Source organism: Rhinolophus sinicus, linkage group LG05, assembly GCF_036562045.2.
Source record: "Rhinolophus sinicus isolate RSC01 linkage group LG05, ASM3656204v1, whole genome shotgun sequence".
Taxonomy (NCBI): domain Eukaryota; kingdom Metazoa; phylum Chordata; class Mammalia; order Chiroptera; family Rhinolophidae; genus Rhinolophus; species Rhinolophus sinicus.
This window is the reverse complement of record NC_133755.1, coordinates 80435037-80444025: the sequence shown is the minus strand read 5'-3', so window position 1 is coordinate 80444025 and position 8989 is coordinate 80435037. Positions and strand designations below refer to the sequence as shown.

General features: G+C 38.0%; 1 pseudogene; it reads left to right on the top strand.

Moving 5' to 3' along the window:
- The first annotated feature begins 8206 nt into the window (after positions 1-8206).
- Positions 8207-8719, top strand: LOC141571860 (transmembrane protein 217-like; annotated as a pseudogene).
- Positions 8720-8989: the final 270 nt, after the last annotated feature.

Here is an 8989-nt window from a genome sequence, read left to right as displayed (position 1 = left end):
TCAAATGAGATAAAGAGACTTCTGAAGCAAGAGTGTCAAACTGCAAGGCCTTCCGGGGCCAGGCAAGTAAAATAAATGTATGAGGTGAAGGGGTCTAAAGATAATAGGGAGTGATGAAAAATTAACAACAGGACAGTATCCACCTTGCCTGAGAGCATTTTAATTCAACTTCCTTTAAAAGACTGCTGTTCAAACAAAACATGCTTGAGGACCATCCTGCAATTTTTTGCTCCCTGCATTTCCTAGTCCTTTCTACTTTCCCAGGTTAAAGACCATCACCTTCTCTTAGAGCGATCAAGAGTACACACTTAGAAGTTTTACTGTGTAGGAGGAAAGAAGACAGGGAGGTAGGGAAGGGAAGAAAGGAGAAAACCTAGGAGAGAGGAAGGAAAAGGAGAAAAGAGCATAACGGCCCTCAGAGTTACGGAGAACAGATGACTAAAATGAGAGGCAATCGGGGAAGAATTGTCTGTATTTGTCAAGGGCCTGCTCTAATCCAGGCCCTGCTCTAGTCAAGACCATCTATTAGGAACTGCGATGGATGGAATCTCTGGGCTCAGGGAGCTCACAAATCTCTGAGGAAGATAAGGCACAAGTGGATTGAGTGTTGAGATTGGTCTTGGAACCAGGCAGGTATAGGTTAAAATCCGGATTTTGCCACTGACCAGATGTACAGCCTTAGGCAAAATTAATTACCTTCTCTAACTCTAAGGTCCCCATTAGTAGCCAATGGGATGATTCTTATAAATACAAAGTATTTAAATAGCAAGTTAACACAATACAAAAGATGTCACAATACATGATTTATTATCAAGTTAATTGCGAAGACAATAATGACCCTGAGATAAAAGGGAGACGTCTCTTTCAGGGAGATAAACATATAGATGGAGAGAACCTGCTGGTTTCTTCAAAAGGGCAAAGTCAAGGGAGGAGCTAGATCCTTGTGGATGGCTAGTCCTCACTGGGTTTAGCACCAAAAAGTGAAGTTTAGATATATTATGGCACAGGCTAAGTTGTAACAAAGAAACCCCCCAAACAGTGGCTTATTTATGATAAGGGTTTGTTTCTTTCTCAAGAACAGTGATCCACGGGTAAAAGGGTGTTCACCATATTCGACAAGGGCTTCCAAGCCTGGGTCAAAGATCAGCTCTGATCATGGCCAAGAATCAGGAAGGAGGAAAAGGAGAAGGTGAGACACTCCTCATTCTTTTATGAACAAGACTGGAAAGTGGCACATGTCACTTTCATCACCTCCCATTGGTCACATAGCCACACACGTTGGTAATGACAAAACAGGCACAGGAATATGAAATACAGTATGGGGAATATAATCAATAATGTTGTAAAGACCATGTAGGGTGCCAGATGGGCACGTGACTTATTGGGGGATCACATCATGGACAGTGTAGATGCCTGACCACTGTGCTGTACACCTGAAGCTGAAGTAGAATAATATTGAATGTCAACTATAATTAAATATATATACATATATATGTATATATTTATACATATGGTCACGGGATATAAAGTACACCATAGGGAATATAATCAACGGTAGTGTAATAGCTATATATGATGTCAGAGGGGCAGTAGATTGGGGGTTTATCGTTTTATGAGGGTACAAATGTCTAATTATTACATTGTTTTGTAAACCTGAAACAAAAAAGGGGGAAAAAAAGGTGTGTCCTCATCCACCTTAGTCACCGGATCTAGCACCATGCGACTTCTGGCTCTTCCCCAAAGTTAAAATGATTCAGGACGTTGAGGCAGCCACAAGAACACAACTAAAGACACTCACGAAAGAGGACTTTCAGAACTGCTTCAAAAAGTGGCAAGAAGGGGACCAGACCGGTGGCTCAGGCGGTTAGAGCTCCGTGCTCCTAACTCCAAAGGCTGCCGGTTCGATTCCCACATGGGCCAGTGGGCTCTCAACCACAAGGTTGCCAGTTCAATTCCTCAAGTCCAGCAAGGGATGGTGGGCTCCGCCCCCTGCAACTAAGATTGAACACTGCACCTTGAGCTGAGCTGCCTCCCAGATGGCTCAGTTGGTTGTAGCGCATCCTCTCAACCACAAGGTTACCGGTTGGACTCCTACAAGGGATGGTGGGCTGCGCCCCCTGCAACTAGCAACGGCAACTGGATCTGGAGCTGAGCTGCACCCTCCACAACTAAGACTGAAAGGACAACAACTTGACTTGGGAAATGTCCTAGAAGTACACACTGTTCCCCTTCCCCAATAAAAAAAAAAAAGTGGCAAGAAGGATGGGATAAGTGTGTTTGAAGTAAGGGGGAGTATTTTGGGGGAGATTGGTGGCAATGTGTCTTTTACTGTAATACATTTTTTTAATTAAAAAGAAAAGCTTCCAGGGAGGCTGGGAAATGTAGTCATTAGTCCAGCGGCCATGTATCTAGCTACAACAAAAAGTAAGAAGAAGAAAATGGATGTTGGGAGACAATGAACAATCTTTACCATAGAGAGACCAGTGGGAACCCCAAAATTTTAATGAGCAGTTTAAGGAATAGAAGGAGGAAGTCTGCCGTCTGTTTCAGGTGGCTGAGAGTCAGTAAACACAGCAGGGTCAATTACACCACAGGAACATTTGTTGTGAGAAAAGTATTTATTTAACTTATAACTGAAAGTTTGGGTTGTCTTTTTCCATCCTTGTTTCTCCTTAGGGAACTCAGGGATCCCGAATTGGATTAGTCATAATCCCATGTCATAAAAACAGACATGCATCAGAATACAATGCATGGCCCCCTTTTACTAACTAATTTATTTGTTGGTTTAATTATTTTTTATTAAAACCAACATTAATGTACATCATGCACCCCATATCTGTGAATAAATGCATGAAAGGGTGCTAAGTGAATTTTTTTATGTAGAAAAAACACTGCAAGAAAGCTAACCAAAATGAATCTTGAGAGAGTAATGCTGAGCGAAACAAGTCAGACAGAAAAAGCAGACAACCATGTGATTTCACTGATATGTGGTATATAAACCAAAAACAACAAAAGAACAAGACAAACAAATGAGAAACAGAAACTCATAGACACAGACAATAGTTTAGTGGTTGCCAGAGGGTAAGGGGAGAGGGGGTGGGGAGTGGGAGATGAGGGTAAGGGGGATCGAATATATGGTGATGGAAGGAGAACTGACTCTGGGTGATGAACACACAATGGGATTTATAGATGATGTGGTACAGAATTGTACACCTGAAATCTATGTAATTTTACTAACAATTGTCACCCCAATAAATTTAATTAAAAAAATAATCACTAGAGATTAAATGGTGAGCAAGAAAATCTACTTACATAGTGGGAAATATATTTGGTAGTAGTTACCCAATTTGTAGCATGCCATATAGGTAAACCAGGGCAATGGCACCCTTTGTATTTAAACAGATAATCTATTCAGATACATAGCAGCAGATACTGGCATGGCAGCCAGCCTTCTTGCTGTACCTTCACTCCAGAGTGTTTTAGTTCTCATTTTTGGGGTGATATTCATACGACTTATAGCTTTCTGGCTATAAGACAATCTATTTATCATTTATATTTCATCCTGATTACTAAATCTTTCAGCCTTATTACCTTAGTTTTGGTGGTAAATTCCTAATTATTCAGGCTTATTAACTTAGATTTGATTCTCCACAGCGTTTTTTTCCAGTTTTATTGAGAAATAATCGACATAGATCACTGCATAAGTTTAAGGTGTACAGCATGATGGTTTGATTCACATATATTGTGAAATGATTACTACAATAATTTCAGCTAACATCCATCTTCTTACCATGTTTCCCCGAAAATAAGACCTAACCGGAAAATAAGCCATAGAATGATTTTTCAGGATGACATCCCCTGAACATAAGACCTAATGCATCTTTTGGAGCAAAAGTTAATATAAGACCTGCTCTTATTTTCAGGGAAACACGGTATATAGATACAATAAAAAGAAAAGAAAAGAAAAATGAGGCAAAAATTTTTCTCCTTATAATGAGAACTCTTAGGATTTACTCTCTTAACAACTGTCCTATATGTCATACAGCATTGTTAGCTATAGTCATTACGTTGTACATTACATCTCTTGTATTTCTTTATCTTACAACTGGAAATTTCTACCTTTTGACCACCTTCATCCAATTCCCTCTCCCCTCACCCTTCACCTCTGGTAACCATAAGTCTGATCTCTTTTTCTATCAGTTTGGTTGGTTTTTCTTTTCTTTCTTTTGTCTTCTCTTTTTTTAAGATTCCACATATAAGTGAGATCACATAGTATTTGTCTTTATCTATTTGACGTATTTCACTTAGCATAATGCCTTCAAAGTCATAATGCCTGTTGGTATGTCTTTTTTGGAGAAATGTCTATTCAAGTCCTTTGCCCATTTTTTAAATTGTTTTTTTTGTTTTATGCTATTGAGTTGTATGATTTCTTTATATATTTTAAATATTAACTCTTTATCAGATTTATGTTTTGTGAATATGGATTTCCATTCCATAGCTTGTCTTTTCACTTTGTTAATGGTTTCTTTTGCTGTGTAGAAGTTTTTAGTTTGATGTAGTCTCACTTGTTTATTTTTTATTTTGTTGCTTGTGCTTTAGGTGTCATATCCAAAAAATCATTACCAAGACCTATGTCAAGGAGCTTTATTCCTATGTGTGTTTTTTTCTTCTAGGAGTTTCATGATTTGAGGTCTTACATTTAAGTCTTTAATCCATTTTGAGTTGATCTTTGTGAATGGTGTAAGGGGCTCAGTTTTATTCTTTTGCATTTGAATATCCAATTATCCAGCACCATTTATTGAAGTGACTGTCTTTTCTATTCTTGGTTCCCTTGTCAACTATTAGTTGACCATGTATGTTGGGTTTATTTCTGGGTTCATGATTTTTTTTCATTGGTCTATTTGTCTGTTTTTATGTTAGTATTGTTTTGATAAGTATAAGCTTTATAATATAGCCTGAAATCAGAATGTGTAATGCCTCCGATTTGTTCTTCTTTTTCAGGATATCTTTGGCTATTTGGGTTTTTTTGTGGTTCCATATAAATTTTAGAGGTGTTTTTTTCTACTACTATAAAAATGCCATTGGAATATTGATAGGGGTTGCATAATGGCAAATATAGTTAATAGTAGTTATCCAATTTGTAACGTGCCAAGTAGTTAAACCAGGTCAATAGATGGCTTTTGGTAGTATTAACATTTTAACAATATTAATTCTTCCAATCTATGAACGTGGGATTTCCATGGTCCACTTTTATTTACCAATTTATTTGTTTGTTTGATTTTTTACACTATACTGAGCACTCTAATTGCCCTCATTCAGCCCAAGGAACAGAAGATAAACTATAATTCACATTTATCTATATGCCCCTTCCCTATCCCAGCTCTTGCACTTCAAAGGTAATCACTATCCCATTTTATGTTTATTATTTCCTTACTTTTTAAATAAAATTTAATCCACATATATATGTAGGCCAAGCAATATATTACATTTCAGTTGTCTGGAATTTTACAAAAATGTTAATATACAACATGCTTTCAATTTTGAGAAATAATTTAGCTGGGTGTAGAATGAGTCCTAGGTTGGCAGTTATTTTCTTTTAGCATGTTTATAATTCCAATGGATTTTGGTTTCCTTTAGAAGCCTAATCATTGCTCTTATGAATAAAAAGCCCCTCAGCTGCATTTTGAGAATCTATTTTAGTATTTGATGTTCAACAGAATGAGTACCAAATGTCTAGGTGTAGATTTCCTCTTATTCATCCTACTAGCAATCAGTTAAGATTCTTGAATCTGCATAGACATTTTTCTTCAGTTGTGCAAATCCTTAGCTATTATCTCTTCAAATATGCTATCCAACTCTCTTTCCTCCCTCCTTCCTTCTCTCTCACTCTCTCTGAATCAGAACATCTTATTATATCATTTATGTCTCTTAATTTCTCATCCATATTTTTAATCTTTTTGTTTCTCTGTGCTACATTCTGGATAATTTCTTTTGATTTATCCTCCGGTTAAGTGATTATCACTTCATCTGTATCCAATCTGTTACCAAATGCCTACTGTATTTTTAATTTCAGATACTGAGTTTTCTATTTCTAGAAATTCTATTTGGTTCTGTTTGAAACATACTAGGTTATTTTCTATGGTTTCCTGTTCCACATAGTTTTCAATATTATCTTTTATATTTGTTTAAATGTACTAATCAAAGGAAATTATGACACATGCTACAATGTAGATGAATCTGAGGATGTTATATAGATGAAATAAACCTGTCTCAAAAAAGACAAAGACTGTATTATTCCACTCTTCTACTCTGATATATCATACCCAGATCTATCATATATCATATCCAGAGTAGTAAAATTCATAGAATCAGAAAGTCGATTGGTGATTGCCAGAGGCTGGAGAGAAAGGGAAATAGGGAATTGTTGTTTAATGGGTATAGAATTTCAGTTTTGTAAGAAGAAAAGTTCTGGAAATTGGCTGCAAAGCAATGTGAATGTAATTAACACTATTGAACTGCACACTTAAAATGATTAAAATGGTAAATTTTATGCTATGTGTATTTTACCACAATTAAAAATAAAATTAAAAAGTAATGCAAAAAAGTAGCAATCATAATTTTTTCATAATCTGGTATTCTTGCAGTTCTGTTTCTATTGTCTGTTATTTCTGTTGGTTCTCACTCACAGTGGCTTGTTCCTTGTTTGCTTTGTTATTTTTTACTGCGTACTAGTCACTGTCTCTGAAAAATTACTAAAGGAGATTCTTTGAGGACCAAGACAAAGATGCATTCTTCCAGAGAGGATTTGAGTTTGCTTTTGCCGGCACTTAGAGACACTTCCAGTTTAGGGCTACTTTAAACTAGATTTATGACTTAAAAGTTTTTTTGAATGATTCATGTAATTTAGGCTACAAATCCACAAAAAGGCTAGCTACGAGTATAATGTCTCAAGGAGAGTTTCCCCTCCCCCCATAAAGTCAGTGTACTACTAAGTTAGCTTTCCTTGGAGTCTCTTGGGAGAAAGCTGTGAGGGCAGGTTTACTTCTGATTCACCTTTAATCATATCTCTTTGGGGGGTCCATGACTAATATAGGGAAGGTCTTCAAACAGATTCCCCATCTTCGCCAACCCTGAGCTTTGATTTCAGTTGTTCTTACTCTACAGAACTCTCTCTAAATTCAAGTTTGGTCAGATTGGCAAATATCCTCAGAGCAAAACTGATTTCCGTGCTTGCTTACCTGTCCCAGTTCTTAAACCTCTATGGACTTTGGCTTTCTACCTCTTACCTCCTACCTTGTCAGGAATTCTGTGCTCTTAAGAATATTTTAAAACAATTTTATTCAGCATTTTCAGTTGTTTTTAGCAGCTAGTTGGCTCCAAAAACCTAACCATTCAGAAATACCCCTGCTTTTTAAAATTTTCCTTTTCATTGCTTTTTATTCTATTCATTTTCTTCCTTCCATTTTTTGTTGTTCTTATTGTTGTTGTTTTTCCCTAACTTCTTGAGTTGAACACTTAGCTGATTATTGCTTTTTCTTTTCTTTTACAAGGCTATCGTATCCTAAGGTTCTCAATTTTCCTTAAAGTACACCTTTCGTTGTAGTCCTTAAGTTTTGATTTGTAATGGAGGCGTGATTACTCAAAACCCCCTGTTTTGATCAACTCTCACCCCAGCAGGGCTATCCTGCTGCCCAGATTTTTCTCCTAAGGACACCTGCACTCAAGGTCGGACAAGTGCCGCCAATTTTCCCCATGAGGGGGCAGCAATGGTCGCCCAAGGCAAAGCTAGGAAAGATCATTTAAACTACCTTTTCTGCTCAGTGTTTTCCAATCCTGGCTACATGTGAAAATCACTAGGAATTTTGAAAAATTCTGATATTTGGGACCCACATAGAAAATGTTCTAATTGGTCTGAGATAGGGCCTGGGCCTTGTACTTACAGTGATTTAATGTGAAGAAGACTGGTTGAGAACCACTCCTGTAATTGATCTGCTCGCTGCCACCAGACTGCATCCTCCCCACTCCCACTCCCACTCCCAATCAATTGTAAACAGTCTTCTGTCTTCCTACAGTTATTTCCTGGTTTCATATTTCTCTCTGTAATTTCCTTTAGGACTGGAGGCAGACACCCTGGTAATTTAATTTACCACATGGATAGGAAGCAGAATTCCCCCTTATATTGTTTGTCTCTACAGGCATTCTCAGCATGAGACAGAAACACTGGTGTGGGATGACCGCCAAAACAGACACCGTGTTAGCAGGGTTTTTACCATCGTAGCCACTGACATGTACCTCATCTTCGAACACAAGCCACTGAGGAGCAGCAATTGAACTGAGGTTGACCAATGGAATGAGAGTGTAATTCTCCTGATACGTCAGTTCCTCATCTGTTGGAGTTTGAATATCGCCCTCTTCCTGTCTTGCATCACCATCATCATCAGCTGCTTGCTCATGTCCTCAGTACACGCCCAGATGTGCAGGGGCTTGGTGATCTATGTCATCTGGATCTTCTTCTATGAAACTGTAAACATCGTACTACAAATTCTTACCAACAATGTCACCAGCATTGGGAGGGCAGAGTCATGCGCTGGTTTGGCTTGGTGTCCCGTGTATTCATGCAGCGTTTCTGGATGTTCTTTGTCATCACTTATGCCCACATAATCTACAAAAGTAAAGCCAGGGCAATATAATTTTCTACAACAGACGTATTTCTGCAGGCAGTAGAGAGTTCCCACGGCGGAAATCAAAGCTAATCAACTTTACCCACCACTATAATGAATAACGTTGGCCCTTTTCTCTGCTCTGAGCAGTAGATCTCCCAGGTTCTCATAATAGTTCTATTTCCCATGTCTTTCACTTTGCTGGTCTTTTCAACTAGAGACCCTACTGCCACCCTTTTGGCCAATGTGGAGAGAAATCCTGCTCACAGAGGATGGTTACTTAACGGGCATTGACATTTATCAAGCACTCCTGGAGTTCTCCTTCCTTT